This window comes from Ziziphus jujuba, chromosome 8 (assembly GCF_031755915.1).
Source record: "Ziziphus jujuba cultivar Dongzao chromosome 8, ASM3175591v1".
NCBI classification, from domain to species: Eukaryota; Viridiplantae; Streptophyta; class Magnoliopsida; order Rosales; family Rhamnaceae; genus Ziziphus; species Ziziphus jujuba.
Window position 1 is genome coordinate 4,176,591 of NC_083386.1, and position 23,489 is coordinate 4,200,079.

The following is a 23,489-nucleotide window of genomic DNA, read 5'->3' on the forward strand; positions in this document are numbered from 1 at the left end:
TAGACGTACAATGTAGATACAAGATATAAAAAATCTAAAAAAAATGTAGTTAAGCAAGAACTTTGGGGTATTGGGGGTAGCTAGTAATTTAGAGAAGTAAGAAAATGTTATGTTTATGACTAATGAAGATTTGAAGTAAAAATACAATCTTTCAATTGAAAAGATTAGCAACGTTTTTGGGTTTCCCATTTACAATTAAGAAAGAAGAAGGGTTAATTAAAGAAATGTTAAGGCTTTGCGGCTTTTGAAACTTGAAGTATATATCTTGAGCTGAAAAAAATGGAGGAAGCAAAATTTCTAAGCATTCCTGTTACTGACCTTTATAGAAAAGGTGAGGTTGGAGATTATGCTAATCATTTAGCATATTGTTTTTTTCACATTAATTGTTGATTTCCCTTGTCTGTCCTCTAGAGTACTTTAAAATTGAGGAGGCCCCTGGTTTCAATAAAGTGCCTAATTAATTACGTATAGTATGCTTCTTTTCTTAGCCAAAAAGATTAGAAGAAAGAATTGGAAAAAAAAAAAATCCAATATTATAATAATAAAAAAGGTTCAACAGTACACGACTATTCTAGTTAATATCTACATCAAGCTGAAGTAGAGTATTGTTGATAAATTAATAAATAATATTTGTTTGTTTGTATCCAATTTAGTTGCCAAATTAGAGTATTGTTGATAAATTAATAAATAATATTTGTTTGTTTGTATCCAATTTAGTTGCCAAATATTTTAGTACATGCAAATGGCCCCATTATTAATAAATATTCAAATAATCAAAATCTAACATATATAAGCTATCGTGATCAATTTTATAAGAAAAATTATTTAATTTATTAATGATATACATTATATTTATGAAACACTTGGAATCAGGAATATACAGCTTATATATTCCAGTATTTTAATGCAGACTTCAAGTGGGTTACACAGATTTTCGCATCAAAATTTTCTACTCCTATCTAATTTGTCAATTAGCTTGGAAATAAATTACTAGTAATAAAAAGGTTGAAAAAGAAAAAAAAGAGAAATGTTTTTGGTGAACAATGGATTGATTATAATTAGTTTATTATATTTATTCTATCTAGACAATTTCGTCGTTAATTGAGAATAAGAATAATATCTGATGAGGTGGAGATCAAGCTACTAGTTCATGATGTCTGGGTCGTTTCAATTAAAGAATTTCAATGGTTTCATCAATAAAATCTTTTTTTTTTTTTAAATAAAAGACTTCAATGGTCAAATTGATATCAACGAATCATTAATTTTAAACTTTCTAATTTAAATGAGATTAAAATTATTTTATTAGCTTCGCGTTTTGTGTTTCTTAAAGACTGAAAATTAAATAATTGTTGACAAAACTCTATTACTAGAAAGCATCTTATTTCCCATATATCTTTTTACCCAGATCCAAAACTATAAATGCCTAAAACAAAGAGAGATCCAAAAGTTTATCTATTTATTTATTTTTTTGAAAAGATCAACTATTTCTTGAACTGTGGAGCCTTACGGAATAAAAGAATCAAACTATTTCTATTGTGACTTTTTCTTAAAAAATATTTCCTTCGAAGAATATAGTTGTTAAAATTTATCTTGTAGTACGTATATAATATGCGTATATACATATTTTTGACCCAAAAAAAAAAATTATTTTCCATTTGAGTTTCATATGTATAAAAGAAATACACGTTTAAAAAAAATAAATTAAAACACATATTAAACAAATGAAAAAAACGAGTATTTTTGAAAAAAATAAATAATTTCAATTATTTTTTTCTCTTGATAACTACCTGCAGTACGATATCATTCTACACAAAGAGAAAATAAAAATAAAAAATAAAAAAGATTGTGCATTCCTTTTAACATGGCCCCTGCAACTATTATCTATACGTCTATTGACTTGTCGCTATTGATCATAGGGAAAAAATAAAAATAAAAATAAAATAAAATAAAATCATAGATGAGATCTGCAATTCACATTGATTACTCTTAGAATTCATAAGAAAAAAAAAATAAAAAATCAATTTCATTATTTTAGATATCCTATTATATGTGGTCCGCGTGGATCACATTTATTTATATTTAATTTAAGTATATTGTCGAATGGTGTCCTAAAGGGCAGTTTGGACGGACAAGCATATGCATATGATCAATTACCATTTATATAATAATCATTATATTATATTATCCTATAAATGATTACGTACAAAAAACTTTTTCCTATAAGAAGTTAATTAATCAATTAATTAATTTTGCATTTGTAGCAGTTCCTGCAATCGTGAAAGTAGACCAAGTGTACGCTTCACTACTTGCGTTATTTATTATTGAGACCTGATAATTCATCCAAGAAAAAGCCTATTGAAACCTAACACCACAAGTCCTGGATAAAATACTGGACAGTCTATCTAATGTGCTGGCCTCGTACGTATATTATACTTTTGTCCACTTGTGTACGTATCAAAAAATCTCTATGGTATAACATCAATACACCATTAAATTTAGTGGATCTATTGGATCCTAAACAGTTACATATAATAATAATATTTTGTTGGAAGTTATCAAGCATCTTTTATATTGTTTATTCACCAAAAGAGAGAGGAAACAAAAAAAAAAAGCATCTTATATTGTTGGACAAATGCCATCCATTACATATAATTATTAATTCATAAAATATTTCATTCTAAATTATATTTAATAAAATATTAATTAGTTAATATAAAATGTTCAATGTTGTTCAATAATTATATATAGTTATAATTTAGGAGACTATTTAGTCTGTATAATAGTTCTGTCTACTAAATCAAAATTTAATCTTTCTATATATATATATATACACACACAATAACAATAGATATTTTTCAATTTTTTTTTTGTTAACTCCCTTAATAAACTCTTCACACTTAAGACCAAACCTTCTTAAGACCATGGGCCATGTTATCCAAATTAGTACATGAATTACCAAAATTACATTTTAACACTCTTTCTTGGTATGGGCTTCAATGTGTGTGGTGCATCTTTTTTGTGGACCATATACTTAAATTACATAATTCTATGAGGCGGATACTGTCCAAAATGTTGAATTCCAAAATGTTAAACTGTGAGATGTAATACTTTTTTCTTTTTTTTAATCTATTAACTTGAATCACGCAGTCAAATTAGAAATGAGGTCAAATATACGTGGGAGTGAAAATATTAATTTTTAAAAATTCTTTTATACAATGTTAAAAAATTTAAAACACATATTAAACAAATGAAAAAACGAATATCTTTTTGCAATAAATAATTTCAAATTTTTTTTTTCACTTGCTAACTACGGCAGTACAATATCATCATACACAAAGAGAAAAAATATATATATATATATATATAAATATATTGTGCAGACCTTTTATCATCGCCTTGCAAATAATCTATACGTTATTGAATTGTCGCTATTGATCACCGAAAAAAAAAAAAATCATAGATAAGATCTGCAATTCACATTGATTACTCTTGTAATTCATAGGAAAAAAAAAATTTCAATTTCGTTATTTTCTCTATATATAATAATATATGTTTCAAACTCTTTTGTCAACTCAACAAACTCTTCCCATCTACGCCAAACCTTCTTAAGACCATGGGCCATGCTATCCGTACTTGAATTACCAAAATTACATATGAAGTAAAACTTTCTCTCAAAAGCTAAAGTTTGTAAAAGTTGGATTTTTATACATTTTAACCCTCTTTCTTCGTGTGGGCTTCAATGTGTGCGGTGCATCTTTTTTATGGACCATATACTTAAATTCTGTAATTCTATTTTTGTCTTCTTTTGTTTTTGTTTAACGTATGCAAATATATATATATATATATATATATTCACAAATCGTTTACAAATCAAATGTACGAAAATTTTTTATAATATTTTTGAATAAAACTGATATTTATGGAAATTTTATAAAAAAAAATTTTCAGTTATAATATTTTGGGCAATGAAAAAATATATTATTTGGAATGTTTGGTTTCAAAATTATGAACGTCTATAAAAATGTTCGGTAGTATTCTTCTGAATATATTTGAAATGTTCGAATCTGAAAATGTTCAATCAAGTATTTTTTAATGCATTTGAAATATTTAGTTGTATATTTCTAAATGCATTTTAGATATTCATATGTAAAAATATTTAGTAACATACTTTTAAATAAATTTAAAATGTTCAATTTTATATTTCTGAACACAAATATGTTTAATTTGTAAATATTTTTAATGATAATTTTCAATGGGATAAAAATATAAATTTACAATGAAATTATATAAAATTTATTTAGTAGTGCAACTAGAACTTCTCTAAAAACTTTATAATAACTTGACTACCCAATGTGAAATTTTATTCAATCACAAGGTTTGATTTATTAGAATTGTCGTTAAGAGTCGGATTCTGATGATTCTCTCTTATGACAGACCATTTTCTATTTCCTTTTTCTCTATTTCTCCAACTAAATAATCAGTGGTTTATGGTTTATGAATTTGTGCAAAAAATATCCAAGTTATTAAGGAGTAAACCAACTTAATAATTTCTTCATGAAAATCCAATTCTCTCTCTTCTTCTAATATTTTTTCCAATGAGTATCTTCTCTTTCAACAAAAACTACTCCAATTCAAACTTCTAAACTTTCCAAGTAAAATCCTCGGTTTGCAGTCACCTGATCAAAATCTTTGATGACACAATAATATTAATATAATATTATATATATATATATATATATGATCGTCAAGTGTCAACCAAATGTCATTATATTTCTAAACCACATGCATATTGAATATTATATATGGTATTCTTGTACATATCCCATTCGCATGAAAAGCATGGAGAATAAAAAATGAAAACTATCCTTCTATATAAATTATCACAAAGAGAGATGAGCCAAAAAGGAAACAAACCAATAAACAGTGTCCATTTTCCATATCTATCCTGGTTTCCAAGTTGTTCTTAAACAAAAAAAAAAAAAATGGTGAACGAAAACTCCACAATTTCATCAACCTCTTCACTGAAAGAAGAGGAAGAGATCAAGAAAAAGGTTGAGGAATTGCTTCAAACTCTTCCTGCGGAGATCAAAAGCGATGGAACTCCCTTGTATCTTTACGAGGGCTGTTGGGTTCCATTCTATGCTATCCGTGGCTTGCTTGCTTCTAATTTCCATTTCCAAGCCAAAGACAATGACATTCTCTTAGCCTCTCTTCCAAAATCCGGCACAACTTGGTTGAAAGCCCTTATCTTTTCCATCGTAAATCGACACCGTTTCACTTTCGAAAACACTCCGGTTCTAAACACCCATCCTCACAAGCTCATGTATTTCCTTGAGTTTGATCATTACCAAAATGGGAATCTCCCTAAAGACCTTGATCAGCTTCCTCAACCCAGAATGTTTTCCTCTCACTGCCATTATGATTCACTCCCGCAATCCATCAAAAACTCGGAGTGCAAGATTGTCTACGTTTGTAGAAACCCAATGGACAACTTGATCTCTTTGTGGCATTTCCTTCGTTCTCATAGACATGATGAGCAAGCTCAAATGGATGAGAGCTTTGAGAAGTTTTGTAGTGGTGCTCATGGTTTTGGACCCTTTTGGGATAGCATTTTGGGGTATTGGAAAGTGAGCTTGGAAAAGCCAGAAAAGGTGTTGTTCATTAAGTATGAGGATATGAAGGAGGATATAGTCTCTCAGTGCAAGATTTTGGCTAAGTTCTTGGGATTTCCATTTACTGCTGAGGAAGAAGAACAGGGTGTTGTGGAGGAAATTGTGAGGCTGTGTAGCTTTGAGAATTTGAAGAATTTGGAGGTCAATGAAAATGCTCAAGGTCTTTTTGGCGCTGGACCGTCAGCTCGTGCCTATTTCAGGAAAGGTGAGGTTGGAGATTATGTCAATCATCTTTCACCTTCCATGATAGAAAAAATGGAGAAGCTCATGAAAGAGAAATTCGGAGGCACTGGTTTAGTCTTCAAATATGCACCCAAAGCACAGAACTAGGTAGTTTTTTTTTTCATGGGCATTCAATGGAATAAAAAAAAAAAACAGAAAAGAAAAGAAAAATTGCACTTAATTACTGCATAACTTAGTTGTTGTGCACTATCTAGTGTGGTTTTGATCTTGGTGGGTAACTTTTTATTTATTTTTAGAATAATCTTCATGAGCTCTGTTTTCAGTGTTGAGTGCACAACTTCGTTGTTGCGTTGCTTTTCTGTGTAAGAATGGAATGCACAACTTAAGGTGTTGTACTAGTTTTATGTGCAAAAATTGAGGCCACAACTTAGTTGTTGTCGCTGGAAGTTGTTGAAATCATTTTACGTATTTGAACTTGTAAACCTTTCTGCAGTTTGCATCTTTCTTGTGACTTCAAAGTTCCAATGAGTGGGCTTCTATCAATCAAAAACACATTTAGATCCTTTATATGATCTATTTATATATATTTCTAGTATTAAAAATCAACCCAACTCATGTTTAATTTTTTCTGTTAGCGCTAAAGTGGCAGTACGAAGATCATGGATTCAGTGTTGTTGTGTATTTCTATTACTCTATAAATGAAGGAAAGCAGAACATTGTCTTTTATACATAATTTAGGGACATCATGATTTAGTACTTGCTACGAGAAAAAAACACATATAAACAAGTACGAAATAAACACATGAACCATATATAAAGGGACATCCAATTTGTAGCTTAATTTGGTTCCACTTATGATGAAAAATCAAAAGTATGATGCATCAAAGAAACAAGAAATCAAAGAAAATGAAGAAGAAAAAGCTCTGTTTTTGTATACTTTCAACTAAACAGTAATTAACCTTTTATACAGTCAAAATTACTAATTAGAGTCCAAAAATCAAAGTTCTTATTTAACCATACCGTTCTGTTGTGTATAATTTCTTAACTTTTGGAAACTAAATTGTTAAGTAGCTTCTACAGGTAGAGAGTTTTTTTGGGTAAATTCTACATGTAAAGAGTTGAGAATAGCACATATACGCAATGTGGGTATCACTTACCAGCCAATATCAGGTTGTTACATAAAATAATTGGTGTGTTTTAATAGTAGAAATCTCGAAGTTGATTCTGCATACAGATTTTAGCCAAGATATTACTTCAAACACAGGCTTTGTGTTTCGTTTTCTTTAAGGCTAAAAATATTTAGCTTCTTAAAACATTACACATTTTGCACTTTACACTTTAAGCTTAAAAAAGTAACATATTGCCTTTTTGAACTTTTTTTTTTATTTTTTTATTTTAGTCCAATTCTTCAATTGTTTCTAATAAGTTTCGCAGAATTAGACATACACACTAGCTAAAAATGAAATGAAACAATGTTCAAATAATGTTGTTAGTTATATATTATTAATTTCATAAAACTCATGGAAAATGCCTGCTGGTGACATCAGGCATGTAACACCCTGTTCCGAAGTATATCGGAAATTTCTCAAGTTGACCAAAGTTGATCGTTGACCGAGAACAATCAAACTTTGACTATTTGATTCAGTAAGAATTCTAGGTTGACCAATGCACCATTGCGAAGTACGCATCGATCCGAGTACATAGACTAGTAGCACGTCGAAAACGGATCTACGGTTTAAAAGTTATGAGTAAAATAAGTTGAGGTCCAAACTGTCCGAGGTGTTAGAGTTGAGTATTTATTCTTATAAAATTGAGCTTTGACTTATGTATGGTTGTGAAGTACTCATCGATACGAGTTCGTAGACTAGCGGCACGTATGATTTGTACATGTGGTTGGAAAGTTACAGACCTGTTGTTAGGACCCGTCCAAATTCCTCACCGGAACCCTAAACAAATCCTAATCATAAGAAAACCCTACCGAACCCTCCAATGAAAAATCCGACAGGACCTTCCCTAAGGGTTGGACTTACCACAATTTCCCTGCATTGAAAACACACTTCTAAATACACCACCTTATTCCTCTCACCTTACTATAATTTACTTCTACAAGTTTGCAGGACTTCAAATAAATGACAGGGAACCAGTCCATAATTAAATAAATAATCGTCCAAATAGTATACAGAATGTTATCAGTATAATTGAATATGAAATTTAATATAATACAAGATAAAAAGAAATAATGCAAGATAGAAAGGAAAGGAAAAGCCTCCTGGACTTTCGACAACGAACCAAGACGTCGAGCTCACTCCTGGACGATCAACGTCGACTAACCTAGGCCTAAGGGAACGGAATTTAAAAACATGAGATGCTAATCATCTTAGTAAGTGACCCAATCTACTATACAATAATAAAAATAAAAGGGTAAATAACTTAGTTAATTGATTAATAAAAAATAAGTAAATAAATAATAGGTAGTTAAAATAATATTTTCTCTCAAAACCCTCACAATTCACTCAATTGGAAAAGTTTCCTTTTTAAAAAATTTTCGTAAAACCCAACATTTTATGCCCCAAAAATCTAGAAAATATTTAATTAATAATTTGCAAATAAAAGACAATAAATTAATAATCCAAAAATTTTAGTGAAAAATAATTATAAAAAAATAAGACTGATGACAAATATTAAATTGGGAATAAAGTATTGTAAACAATTAATATGAAAACACAACAAAATTTACATTGAAAAAAATGATCCAAGAAATATTTAAATAAATAAAATAAAATCAAATAATTAACAATAAAACTCAATTTAAACTACCAAAACAATTTAATTTATAAAACACTATTAAAAACATTTTAAATTAAATAAAATTCTAAAATATTGTTTAACTAAAATCATGTCGTGAAAACCATATGATACACCCACTATATACCAGTGGCGCCAACGGTACCCAGCATCCCAAGTAACGCCAGATAGGAGGTTAAAGAGAGAAACCGGCATACGGTCGTGTGGCATCCCACCGCATCACTGCAAACAGGTGTTCCGGCCATGGAAGAGCAGCCTACCCTCGTCCGATGGCAACCACAGGACAACCCCATAAATCACCTGTACGCTATTCACACCCACCTGCACACTAACCACATCTACCTACGCACTAATCATATCCATATATACAGAACACTAGTATGTATACGGTGCATCTAAAAATCATAAAATTTACACATTTTCAAAATATCAAAAATTTCATAAGTACCAAAGAGTTTATTCCATCCAATTAAACCTGTAAATTTTCCACAATTCCTATATAAATCATCGTCATAAATTCCATCAATTTCAAATCCATCAATGAAATTAACAATAATTTAAAATAAATATTCCTTCAATTCTTCAAAATTCAAAATATAATTAAATCACATAAAAATTCCAAAATTCGTAAATCCATGTAAAAGCATTTTTATTGCTTGAAATAAACTCACAATAATTTCAACAATAAATCACAAATGTTAAAATCATAATTCCTTTAAATATCAAATTTTCATAAAATGAATTTCTATAATTTATCAAAATCAAAATATGCTTTAATGCACATATACATTTCAATTTATTCAAATTGTGCCATCAAAATTTCAAATATAATTTTCTAAGCAATTAACACATGAAACATCATATTTTCAAATAATCAATTATCACAAAATACATATAATTGAACACCCAAAATTAAGTTTGAAGGTGGGTCACTCACCTTGAGTACGCAATCCAACCACGATCCTCCATAGGATCAATTTTATGACTCACACGTGCTCCTAGAATAACAATATTGCACAGTATCAAATAAATTAATATTTTATTCGGATAAATAATACCCGATACCCCGGGGGTTTAACATAAACGATATCCAAATTTCGCAAATAAGGTATCGACGGAAAGCTAAGGAGACGAGGAATATGTTACTGATCTCCATTGGACTCAACTCGACCAGAGGTGGTTAGAAAGTGGACAAAAGGTTTCGGCCAAATTTCCCCTTCTTCTATCTCACAAAATGCTCAGAATTTGGGCAAATGGAGGTTATTTTTGGAATCAGGGGGTTGAAATCTAAGGGAAAGACCAACCACAAGACCAGTGGCATTCGAAAAACCTGCCAACCACCACCTCACCGATGCATTGATCCTAACGCATCCATCGGCCAACCGACTGGTGACTCGGCACCCGGATTCGTCCAACTGTGGGCCACCATGCTGTCCGGCACGTGTAGCCGTGCGGCGGCCGGAAGAGATGCAGCAGGGAGAGAGAGATATAGACGGGAAGGAGAAATGAAGAGAGAAGGAGAAGAAGGAAGAAGAAGAAGAAAGGAAGAAGAAGCCTGTGGGGGCATTTTCCCACGTGGGGGAAAAGGAAAAAAAGAAAAAGAAAAAGAAAATAGAAATAACGATATATATATAAATAATATTAAAATAATACAATATTAAAAAAAATTTTGCAGATCCATAACTTGTAAACCACATATCCGTTTCGAGCATGCCACTAGTCTATAAACTCATATCAACGAGTACTTCACAATCGTATATGAATCAAAGCTCTACTTCACATGAAAAAAATGTCAACTTTGGCACCCTTTGGACAGTTCGGATCTCAACTTGTTTTGTCCATATCTTTCAAATGGTAGCTTCGTTTTCAACGTACTACTAGTCTATGGACTCATGTCGATGCATACTTTGTAACGATACCCTGGTCAAAGAGAAATTCCATCCGGATCAAAAAGTCAAATTTTGACCCCTCTCGATCAATGGCAATCAAACTCGGTCAACCTCGGTCAACGTGATGAAAATTCTGATATTATTTGGGATGGGGTGTTACACTCATGAAATTTTTCCAAGACAGTTATTACTATTCATCGATCTGTGAGTATGTGTAAACAGCGACACCACATGTAACATTATAAAGAGTGCCATGTGTCAAGACAAAAAAATTACCACATTTCAGACAATTAAATATTACATGATTTTATTATTTTATATTATATTATTGCTTTTGTAACACCCCGTTCCGAACCATGTCGAAATTTTCGCACGTTGACCGTTGACCGAATTAGTCAAAAGTTGACTTTTTGACCCGGTTGGAATTCTAGGTTGACTGAGGTACCGTTACAAAGTACACGTTGGCACGAGTTCGTAGACTAGTAGCACGTTGAAAACGGAGCTACGGTTTGAAAGTTATGAGCAAAACAAGTTGAGGTCCAACCTGTCCAAGGGGTGCCGGAGTTGACTTTTTGTTCATGCAAAGTTGAGCGTTGACTCATGCATGGTTGTGAACTGCTCGTTGATACGAGTCCATAGACTAGCGGCACGTCCGATTTGGACATGTGGTTTGAAAGTTATGGACCTGTAGAGTTTTTCAAACACCGTATTATTTTTTTAAAAAACGCGTAACGATGTGCCACGTGTGACTAAATAAGTGTGACCATGTGTCACCATAGTGAGGTGCCACATGTCAACCATGTATAATATCATGTTATTCTATTATTATTTTATATAATATTGTTTTTATTATTATTTAATTATTTAATTATTTTTATTTTATTTTATTTTTCTTTTCCTTTTTCTTTTTCTTTTCTTTTTCCCCACGTGGGAAAACACCCTTCTCTTTCTTTTCCTTTCCTTCCCTTCTTCTTCCCCGAGCCCGACAGAGACAAACAAAATCACGCAGAAATTTTTCTCTCTCTCTCTCTCTCCTTTGACTCTCTCCCTCTCTCTGTTTGACCGACCGTGTCAGGACCCGTCCAGAATTCCTTCCCCGGAACCCTAGACAGCCCTGATCCCAGGGAAATCCTACCGAACCCTCTGATGGAAAATCCAACAGAGCCTCCCCTAAGGGATTTACTTACCACAAATTACCTGCACTGAAAACACACTTCTATACTCATCCCCTTATTCCTCCGGCAAACTACAAATTGTTCCACAAATTTCAGCACTTCTCAAAAACAACAACAGTCCAGTGCATAAATAAAACATAAGTATCCCAATAGTATACAGAGCTTTAAGAAGTGCTAATCAACAGAAATACAACAAGGCTGAAAGAAATAATACACTGAAATGAAAGAGTACAAAGATACTTCTCAAAACACGACAGCAGCAGAAAACTTGGTTCACTCCGGAAGAACGCCTACCACCACTTGCACCTAAGGGAACGGAATTTAAGAGTGTGAGATGCTAATCATCTCCGTGAGTGACCCTAACTACTGAACACCTTTAGTGATAATAAAATAATATTAATAGCAATTAAGGAATACAACAAATACCAACAATTAATAAATAAATAAATAAATAAACATTTGAAGTAATAATTTCTCTCAAAACCCTCACTATTCACTCCGTTGGAAAAGTTCCCCTTTTAAAACATTTTCACAAAACCCGATATAAATACTTCCCGAAAACCAAGGGACCAAATAATTTAACAAACAACAAATAAATAAATAAATAAATAAATACCCCAAATATAAATAAACTATAATAAATTATAGTAAATAATTTTTTGAACACCTTTGGGGTTTAAACACTATTTGCAATTTACACCGACGCACCACACCATATACCGGTAATGCCCTCCGATACCCAGCGTCCCGAGCACCGACTGGCAGGGGGTTAAAGAGAGAAACCTGCAACGGTCACTTCGGCGTCTCGACAGTACCGCTGCTAAAACCATCACCCGGCCAAGGAGGGGGGCCGCTGTGCACAACAATAACCTTGCCTGCCCACGGTCCAATGGCAACTCACGGGTGAAGTAATAACCACGCGCTAAACCACATAATAACTGCGCGCTACCACGTGTCCATACACCATACACCAGAACACCAATACTGTATGAGTGCGTCTAAAAATAAACATTATTAACCAACCGTACCGTTTTCCAAAATTACCGTGGGAAATACATTAAATTCTCACATTTACCATCCCACACATTTTTATTTAACAACCCGGTACGAAACAGCGATAACAACAAACCACAATTTTCTCGAAATACGAGATGCAACCATAAAAATACCGCGGGCATAATTTATAAAATTTAACCAAATATTTTCTTAAAATATTTAACCCAATTATGCCCGAAAAATTAATACTGAAAATCACGTACCAATACTACCGAAATACACTTTGCTCATGCATAATAAATAAATTAAACCAAAATAAAACCACAAATAAACCACACCACATGAGCATAAATTTAAATATCAATTTAAATACCAAATAAACATAATTAATTGCCCAAAATAATTTTTGAATGTGGGTCACTCACCTTGAGCGCGTAAATCAACTAAGATCCTCCTCGGGATCAACTCCGCCACTCGTATACGCACCTACACAACCACAGTGTACCAACCAAAAATATTAATATTTTATTCGGGTAATTCCCAAATGGATACCTGGGGAGCGAACACCAAACGATATCTAAGGGTTACAAGTTATATACCGAATCGAAGCTCGCGTGATGAGGATCACGGATCGGGTTTCGGCTCCACAATTCTCCCAAACCGTCGCAAATTGGCGAAAACGGATGTTGGATTCAGGTTCAGGAGGTCGAACACAGCGGACTGGAGCCGACCGGAAAACTGGGTACTCGCCGGAACAGTACTTTCCGGCAAGTCGTCGTGGTCACCGACAACCGTTGCCGGCGGCGGCGCGTGCGGTGGCCGTTGGCTGTGATTTTTTGCAGACTTGTAGATCGTGAGGAGAGCAATCCAACGGGACCGGCGGTGAGCAAAACGGAGGCCGGACGGCGGAGAAATCACGGTTTGAAGTTTTCCGGCCCCTCGCCGGAAAACGCTCTGATCCCGGCGCGTCGGTGGTCCGATGGCCGTGATTTTTGGTGGGTCGGCCGGACTTGAGGAGAGGATCAAGGGTGACTGGCGCGTGTGGCCAGAAAATGGCCGAAAGTGGGCCGATCTGCGGTGGCCGGCGGTGGAGGGGAAAAACTCGCCGCCGATCTTCGGACGTCCGATTCGGGCGCGTCTGGCGGCCGATCGCCGTGAAACTTGTAGGTTTTGCCGGAAATGGGGAGGGGAAACTTTCTGGCCGGTGCGTGTACTGTAGGTCGGCCGGAACAGTTGAAAAATTTCGGCGGCCGGCGGACTCTCTCTCTCTTTCTCTCTCCTCTCTCTCTTTCTCTCTCTTCCCCGAGAATTTTATCCAATATATGCCACTGTGAGACACTGTTCATGCCACGTGGACCAATTAGGAACTGACACGTGGCACTTTACTGTTCATCGACCCAAAAACATTAAAATATTACGGTATCCGGTAAACTTTAAACGTCCATAACTTTTTAACTGGATGTCCGTTTTGAGCGTGCCGCTAGTATGTGAACTCGTATCGCCGAGCACTTCACAACCATACACGAGTCAAAGCTCATTTCCCCATAAATAAAAAGTCAACTTCGGCACCCCTTGGACAGTTTGGACCGCAACTTGTTTTGCTCATAACTTTCAAACCGTAGCTCCGTTTTCGACGTGCTACCAGTCTACGAACTCAGGGCATTGTGTACTTCTCCACGGTCCCCTGGTCAACTCGAAGTTCCAACTGGAACGAAAAGTCAACTTTTGACCCACTCGGTCAACGGTCAACCTCAGTCAACGTGCACGGATTCCGGTGCGATTTGGGACGGGGTGTTACAGACCGTTTGGCCAGATTTCAGTCTCCGAAATGCCACACGCGCCAGCCACCGGTGAAGCCCAGATCGGGGCCGGTGAAGTCCGCGGCGGTGACTTGAAATTTTCCGGCGATTCTCGCCGTTTCCGACCAACCTAGCCGACCCATACCTCTATTCCACCATTTTTGACCCTTCTGAGTCCATTTCCGGGGTTAGATTGCCCAAAATCCCCACCGTTTGAGAGATCCCTTAAGTTTAAATCCGGCCGAAGCTTTCCGGCCAAATTCCGGCCACCTCCGGCGGAATTGGGGTCGATGAAGACCGGATTTGTAATCTTCGTCGCTCAAGCTTTGATTCGGTATATTATTCGACTATTTTGGATAATGTTTGTGTTTGACCCCCCCGTGTACCGGGTATTATTTATCCGATTAAAATATTAATTTATTTGACTGTGTGTGAATTGTGTTCTAGGAGCACCGGTAAGTCGTGGAATTGATCCCATGGTGGATCATGGTTTAATTGCGTGCTTCAGGTGAGTGACCCACCTTTAATAAATATTTTGGGATAATTAATTATATTTAATTGCTGTTAAATTGGTATCTGAAATTATGCTCATGTGGTGGAATTTAGAGGGATGTATTCAATTTAGAGTTTGATGGATTTAAAATAAATTATAGACTTTAAAAGATTTGATGGATTGTTATGGAATTCTACAGACTCCATAAAGATTTTGTAAGAATCCAATGAAATCTTTGGATTTAAAGGTGGATTTCATATTGACAATTTTGTTCACAATTTCCCTGTTAAAATCCTTTCAAATCCATTAAAATCCATCATTTTTTAAAGTCTTTTAAAATCAATGACTTTTTGAATACCACCAGATTTTAAAAGAATTCTATAAAGTCTTAATTGAATACATCTAGATTTTAATGGACTTTTATAAAATCCATCAAAATCTGAATTGAATATCATTAGATTTGTATGGACTCTTTTAAAATCTAAATCGAATACCTCAAAACTTTAAAAGACTTTTAAACTCCTTCAAATTCTAAATTGAATACATCCCCCTTAAAGTAGTCGGGAAAAAATATTATTTTATATATTTTTACCCATTGATACTAAACGGAATTTTGGGTTACTAAGAATCTCCCGAGTATTATTTTATTGTGGTTTAAATGGTATTTATTACACATGAGCAAGTATTTTCAGTAATTCGTTGTGTTTGGATTTTATATTAATTTCGGGCATAATTGGGTTAAATATTTTATGAAAATATTTATTTAAGTTGGTGGTTTAATTTTATAAATTATGCCCGCGGTATTTCAATTGTTGAATCTCGTATTACGAGAAAAGTTATGGTTTTATTTGTTATCGATGTTTTCATACCAGTTTGTTAAATAAAAATATGTGGGATGGTAAGTGTGAAAAATTGGTATATTTTCCACGGTAATTTTGGAAAACGGTACAGTTGGTTTAATAATTATTTTAGACGCATTCACACAGTATTGGTTCTCTGGTATATGTATATGTGGTTCACCGCGCAAATATTATTATTTCACTCGTGAGTTGCCATTGGACCGTGGGCAGACAAGTTTGTTATTGCGCACAGCCGCCCCCCTCCTTGGCCGGGATGATGGTTTCAGCAGCGGTACTATCGGGACGCCGAAGTGCCGTTTGCAAGTTTTTCTCTTTAACCTCCCCGCTAGTCGGTGCTCAGGACGCTGGGTATCGGAGGGCATCACTGGTATATGATGTGGTGCGTCAAGTGTAATTTTCAAATAAAGTTTCAAACCCCAAAGAGTACAAAATTATTTATTATAAATTATTGCAGTTTATTTATATTTGGGGTATTTATTTATTTATTAATTTGTTGTTTGTTAAATTATTTGGTCCCTTGGTTTTCGGGAGGTACGAATATTGTGTTTTGTGAAAATGTTTTAAAAGGGGAACATTTCCAACGGAGTTAATAGTGAGGGTTTTGAGAGAAATTATTACTTCAAATGTTTATTTATTTATTTATTTATTTGTTCGGTATTAATTTATTAAATCCCTTTATTTGGTATACTATTAATATTAAAGGTGTACAGTAGATAGGGTTACTCACTGAGATGATTAGCATCTCACACTCTTAAATTTCGTTCCCCTAGGTTCAGGTTGGAGATGTTGATTGTCCGGGGCGAGCCCAACGTCTCAGTTCGTTGCCGAAGGTCCAAGAAGTAATTCTTCCCTTTTTCCTCTCTATCCTGTATTACTTCTTATCTATCATTGTATAAATTCCACATGTATCTGTATAATGCTCTGTATACTGTATTGGACACATTTTATTTATGCACTGGGTTGCCGCTGTTTTCTTTTGAAGTGCTGAAATTTGTGAAACCAATTTGTAGTATCGTGGGAGGAATAAGGGGATGTTTTTTTGAAGTGTGTTTTCAGTGCAGGTAATTTTTGGTTAGTCCTACCCTTAGGGGAGGTGCTGCTGGATTTTCCGTTGGAAGGTTCGGTGGTATTTCCCTGGGATCAGGGCTTGTCTAGGGTTCCGGGGAGGAATTCTGAACGGGTCCTGGCAGGTTTAATATTATTTTATATATTTATTTATTTATTTATTTTCTTTTTTCTTTTCTTCTCCCCCACCTGGGAAAATACCAACGGGGACTCTTTCTTCTTCCTTTCTTATTCTTTCTTCCTCTCTCCCTCCTGTCGGTCTCTCTCTCTCTCTCTCTCCTTGCTACATCTCTTCTGGCCACCACACGGCCACACGCACCGGTCGGTGGCCTGCAAACTCTCTGGGATCGGCGCCCAAAGCCGATGGCCGCGAGGTGGTGGTTGACCGATTTTCTGGCGGCCACCGGTCCCATAGTTGGTCCATCCCTTTAGTTTTAGACCCCCTGGTTCCAAAAATGACCTCCATTTCCTCCAATTCTAAGCCATTTGTGAGATATGAGGAGAGGGAGCTCGGTCAAAACTTCCCAATCAAATTTCGACCACCACCAGCGTTGTTGTGGTCAATGGAGGCTAGAAATATGTTCATTGGTCTCATTAGCTTTCTATAAGTATCTTATTTGCAAAATATGGTGGAGTATTTTGAAAGATGCTATTTTTGAATAAAATATTATTATTTTAATGTGGTAGTTTGAAAAATGTGTCTGTTTAATATTTAAATAATTGTTATTTATATTGAAAATGTCGAATTGTGTAACACCCATCCCAAAGTACAATGGAAATTTTCCAACTTTGACCGAGGTTGACCGTTGACCGTTGACTTTGACCATTGACGTTGACCGAATGGCTCAAAATCTAACTTTTTGACTCGGATGAAATTCTAGGTTGACTGAGATACCATTACGAAGTACACATTGGCACAAGTTCGTAGACTAGTAGTACGTTGAAAACGGAGCTACGGTTTGAAAGTTATGAGCAAAACAAGTTGAGGTCCAAACTGTCAAAGGGGTGCCGGAGTTGACTTTTTGTTCATGCAAAGTTCAGGTTTGACTCATGCATGGTTGTGAAGTACTCGTCGATACGAGTTCATAGAGTAGCGGCACGTTTAAATTGGACATCTGGTTAAAAAGTATGGATCTGCGAAGTTTTGTTAACACCGTATTAATTTATTATTATTTTAAATGTGTGAAACGTGCGCACTGTTCATGCCATGTGTCGCATCCTTATTCAATCCCATGAGTGCACAGTGACACCCACGGGCTGAGTTATTTCACTGTTTCGCGGGGAAAAGCCAAGGAAGGGAGAGAGAGAGAGAGAGAGAGAGAGAGGAGAAAGGAAGAGAACACAACCGGCTACCGCCAATTTGCCCGTTTTCCTGCCACCCCAAGCCCGTTTTCCTGCTCTGGAAGAACGTCTACCACCACTTGCACCTAAGGGAACGGAACTTGAAAACGTAAGATGCTAATCATCTCAATGAGTGACCCTAACTACTGAACACTTTTAATAATAATAAAATAACAATAATAACAATTAAGGGAATTGAATAAATACCAACAATTAATAAATAAATAATAATAACTGTTGGAAATAATAATTTCCCTCAAAACTCTCACCACTCGCTCCGTTTGAAATGTTTCCTTTTTAAAACCTTTTCACAAAACTCAATGTACGTACTTCCCGGAAACCAAGGGATTAAACCATTTGATAAACAATAAATAAATAAATACATACCCCAATATAATTAAAATGTAATAAATTATAGTAAATAATTTTTGAACACCTTTGGCGTTTAAAACATTATTTGCAAATTACACCTGACGATTACACTTGACTTGTCGCACCACACCATATACCAGTGATGCCCTCCGATACCCAGCGTCCTGAGCACCGACTGGCAGGGGGGTTAAAGAGAGAAACTTGCAAACGGCACTTCGGCGTCCCGACAGTACCGCTGCTGAAACCATCATCCCGGCCAAGGAGGGGGGCGGCTGTGTGCACTATACAAGAATTGCCTGCCCACGGTCCAATGGCAACTCACGGGTGAAATAATAATACTTGCGCGCTGAACCACATATACATATACCAGAACACCAATACTGTGTGAATGCGTCTAAAACAATTATTAAACCAACCGTACCGTTTTCCAAACTACCGTGGGAAATATACCAAATTTTTCACAACATACCATCCCACATATTTTTATATAACACATCCGTACGAACCAGTGATAACAACAAACCACAATTTTCTCGAAATACGAGATGCAACCATAAAAATACCGCGGGCATAATTTATAAAATATAAACAAATATTTTCGTAAAGTATTTAACCCAATTATGCCCGGAAAATATTACTTAAAACTACGTATAATTAATACCGAAACATACTTTGCTCAAGCATAATAAATAAATTAAACCACAATAAAACCATAATTAAATCATACCACATGAGCATAATTTAAATACCAATTAAACATAATTAATTGCCCAAAATAATTTTTGAAGGTGGGTCACTCACCTTGAGCGCATAAATCAACTAAGATCCTCCTCGGGATCAACTCCACCACTCGTACGCGCACCTAAACAACTACAGTGTACCAACCAAAAATATTAATATTTTATTCGGGTAATTCCTAAATGGGTACCCGGGGAGCAAACACCAAACGATATCTAAAAGTTATGAGTTATATACCGAATCGAAGCTCGAGTGACGAGGATCACGGATTCGATCTTACTTTCCGGTGATCGGACCCGACGGGGTCGGAATCTCGCCGGAAAGCTTTTCGAGTTTCGGCTCCGCAATTCTCCCAAACCGTCGCGAATTGGCCGAAACGGATGCCAGATTCGGGTTCAGGAGATCGAACACAGTGGACTGGAGCCGACCGGGAAACTGGGTACTCGCCAGAATAGTAACTTCTGGCGAGCCGCCGCGGTCACCAGCAACCGTTGCCGGCGGCGGCGCGTGTGGTGGTCGTTGGCTGTGATTTTTTGCAGATTTGTAGATCAAGGGGAGAGCAATCCAACGGGACCGGCGGTGAGGCAAACGGAGGCCGGACGGCGGAGAAATCACGGTTTGAAGAATTTCGGCCCCTCACCGGAAAAAGCTCCGATCCCGGCGCGTCGGTGGTCCGGTGGCCGTGAAACTTGGTGGGTCGGCCGGACTTGAGGAGGTGGTGATGGCTAGCTGGCGCGTGTGGCCGGAAAATGACCGGAAATGGGCGAATCGGCAGTGGCCGGCGGTGGAGGGAAAGATTTGCCGCCGATCTTCGAACGCTTGATCCGGGCACGTCCGGCTGCCGATCGCCGTGAAACTTTGAGGTTTTGCAGGAAATGGGGAGGGAAATCTTTCTGGCCGGCGTGTGTACAGTAGATCAGCCGGAAAATTTGAAAATCTCCGGTGGCCGGTCGGACTTTCTCTCTCTTTCTCTCTCTTCCCCAAGATTTTTATCAAATAAAAGCCACCGTGTGACACTGTTCATGCCACGTGGACCAATCAGAAGCTGACACATGGCGTCACTGTGCACTTAAGCCAGATATAATAAAATAATACGGTATCCGGCGAATTTCAAACGTCCATAACTTTTTAACCGGATGTCCGTTTTAAGCGTGCCGCTAGTCTGTGAACTCGTATCGACGAGCACTTCACAACCATGCATGAGTCAAAGCTCATTTCCCCATAAATAAAAAGTCAACTCTGGCACCCCTTGGACAGTTTGGACCTCAACTTGTTTGCTCATAACTTTCAAACTGTAGCTCCGTTTTCGACGTGCTACTAGTCTACGAACTCGGGGCATCATGCACTTCACCACGGTATCCTGGTCAACTAGAAATTCCAACTAGAACAAAAAGTCAACTTTTGACCCGCTCGGTCATCGGTCAACCTCGGTCAACGTGCACGGATTCCGGTGCGGTTTGGGACGGGGTGTTACAACTGGTATATAGTGTGGTGAATTTTTAAGCTTATTATGTGGAAATACTATTCAATTAAAATGGTTAATTTATTTAAATTTTACCGTTTATTTCGAACAAATAATTTTATGGCATTTTTTTTTTATATGATTTATTAATTGTTATTGAAAACTTACTTTATTCCGGATTATTTTTCTGAGTGCATTGGATTCCAAAAATTGTTGCATTTTCTTGGTAATTATTGATTAAATATTTTCATATAAATTGTGGTGCTCTATATTATTAATTGCATGATTTTGTATTTTAAATGTTGATATTCCATTTATTTATTATTTAATTAATTATTTATTGGCTACCTTGATTTTGGGGAAATATAATTGCTGGGTTTTGTGAAATGTTTTAAAAAGGGAACCTTTCTAAATTGAGTGCAGTGTGAGGGCTTTGAGAGGAAACTTTTCCTTTAAATTATTTCTATCACATATATTATACCTTTTCTTGATAAATATTATTTAATGAGGTTGGTTATATATTATTAATATATTACCTTTGTTATTAACTCCTTACACTAAGCAGGGTTGCTCACTGGAATGATTGGCATCTCATATTATTTTTTTATTTTAAATTCCGTTCCCTTAGGTTCGGGCTGGTAGACGACATCAGAAACAAGCTCGACATTTGTTGCTGTTGAGTTTCAAAGAGTTATGCTTCTTTGTATTCTATTGTATTATTGTTTCCTATTTTATGTTGTATAACTTTCACACTCATCTGTAACTTATGATGCTCTGTATACTTACTGGACCTATTGTATCAATACTGCATGAATTTCCTGTTTATTTTATCGGAGTGCTGAAAGTTGTGGATTAAATTGTAGTAAGGTGGGAGGAATAAGGAAGTGCTTGTAGGAGTGTAAATTCTGTGCAAATAAGATTTCTGGTAAGTCCAACCCTTAGGGGAGGTTCTGCCGGATTTTCCTCGAAGAGTCCGGTAGGGTTTCCTTGGGATCAAGGTTTGTCTAGGGTTCCGGTGAGGGGTCCTGGACGGGTTCTGACAAATTGTGTTGAATTGAATAAATTGTATCTTTATATATGTAACAGCCCAGACCACCCGCATGAGATATTGTCCGCTTTGGGCCTAGCCCGTACGGTTTTGTCACAACGTGTTTCAAGGGAAAGGTATTCACACCCTCTTATAAGCCATGCTTCGTTCCCCTTTTCAACCGATGTGGGACTTCACAATATATTTGATTAATTGTGAAATGATATGTGGTTCTAATGATATTTGGTATGAAATGATTGGGAGGTTTGAGGAATTAATTACATTAAATTACTATGATAAAGAAATATGTTTATGTGTTAATTATTTACTTGTTTATAGAATTGAATTATTGTGGAAAAGATTAATTTTATGAATTTATGATTTAATTTTTTTTATTAAAATTATTGCTGATTTGAATGTCAAAATTTTGATGCATAAATAATGTATTTATTTATGTGATTTTAATTATGTAAGAATTTTTTTATATATATTATTTTGGTGAAAATTGATTTCATGAATTTGAAGAAAAATATTTATTTAAAATTTAGCATTTTCAAAAAATATATTTATACATTAATTAATGAATTAATTTATTTATAGATTTATTCATAAACTTGCTTTTATCTTATTTTATTGAGACTCCTTATTTTAATAATACTATAAAAATTTATAGTTTTTAGATGCACCATACACGTAATGGTGTTCCGTAGTTGTGGATGTGATTAGCGCGTAGGTTGACTTATAAGGTTGTCCTGTGGTTGCCATCGAACCGAGAGTAGACAGGGTATAATGCACAATGAACATCAGTCATCCTCCTCCATGGCCAAGACATCTGTTAGCAGCGGCGTGATGGGACTCCATGCGACCGTATGTCGGTTTCTCTCTTTAACCTCTCCGTCAGATGGTGCTTTGGGATGCTGGATATTGTAGGACATCACTGGTATATAGTACATGCATCAAGTATCTTTTGTATATATATATATATATTATATTTGTATGTATCACACTATACGGGGACGGTGATCCGATATGGTTAATGAAGAGCTAGCCTCGTAACTATATTGTCTATGAGTCCAGGGGATTGGACGACCAATCTAGGCAACCACCCCAGATTGTATTGGTGGCAGGGTGCCGACGACAGTTGGAATGATGGATTGCCCAGCATATTGGAGGGTATCATTTGTACCCCTGATACGAGCGTATATTTCATAATATATTTTGAATTTTAAAATATTATTTGACCTCGTACTATTCTATCTATTCATAACCTGAGTTTCTAACATTATACATAATTTCTTTTATTGTCATTATTATTATTAATATTATTCTTGTTATTAATATTACAAATATTATTTATCAGAATTATGTTTACAATTATTTTTATTATTACTAATATTATCATCCGCAGTATGACTATTATTATTTTTTTTATTATTGCCATTATTCATTTTTATTTTTATTATTAGTATTATTTCTATTATTATTATTAGCATACGGTATATCCGGACAAGTATCACAGCCTACGAGTAAGAAAGATAGCCATTGGGCAAGTATAATAGTTCTTGAACAATTGGTAGCCTTTGGGCAGGTGAGATAGTCATTAGGACAATTG

General features: G+C 35.4%; 1 long non-coding RNA gene across 1 annotated transcript in view; it reads left to right on the forward strand.

Annotated features, from left to right (window-relative positions):
- LOC132805119 (uncharacterized) overlaps window positions 1–16,732 on the forward strand; it is a 283,618-nt gene extending 266,886 nt beyond the window's left edge. The window contains exon 3 of the long non-coding RNA XR_009640461.1: window positions 16,643–16,732. This is a non-coding gene — a long non-coding RNA (uncharacterized LOC132805119). The remainder of the gene's footprint in view (window positions 1–16,642) is intronic.
- The last annotated feature ends 6,757 nt before the right edge of the window (window positions 16,733–23,489 follow it).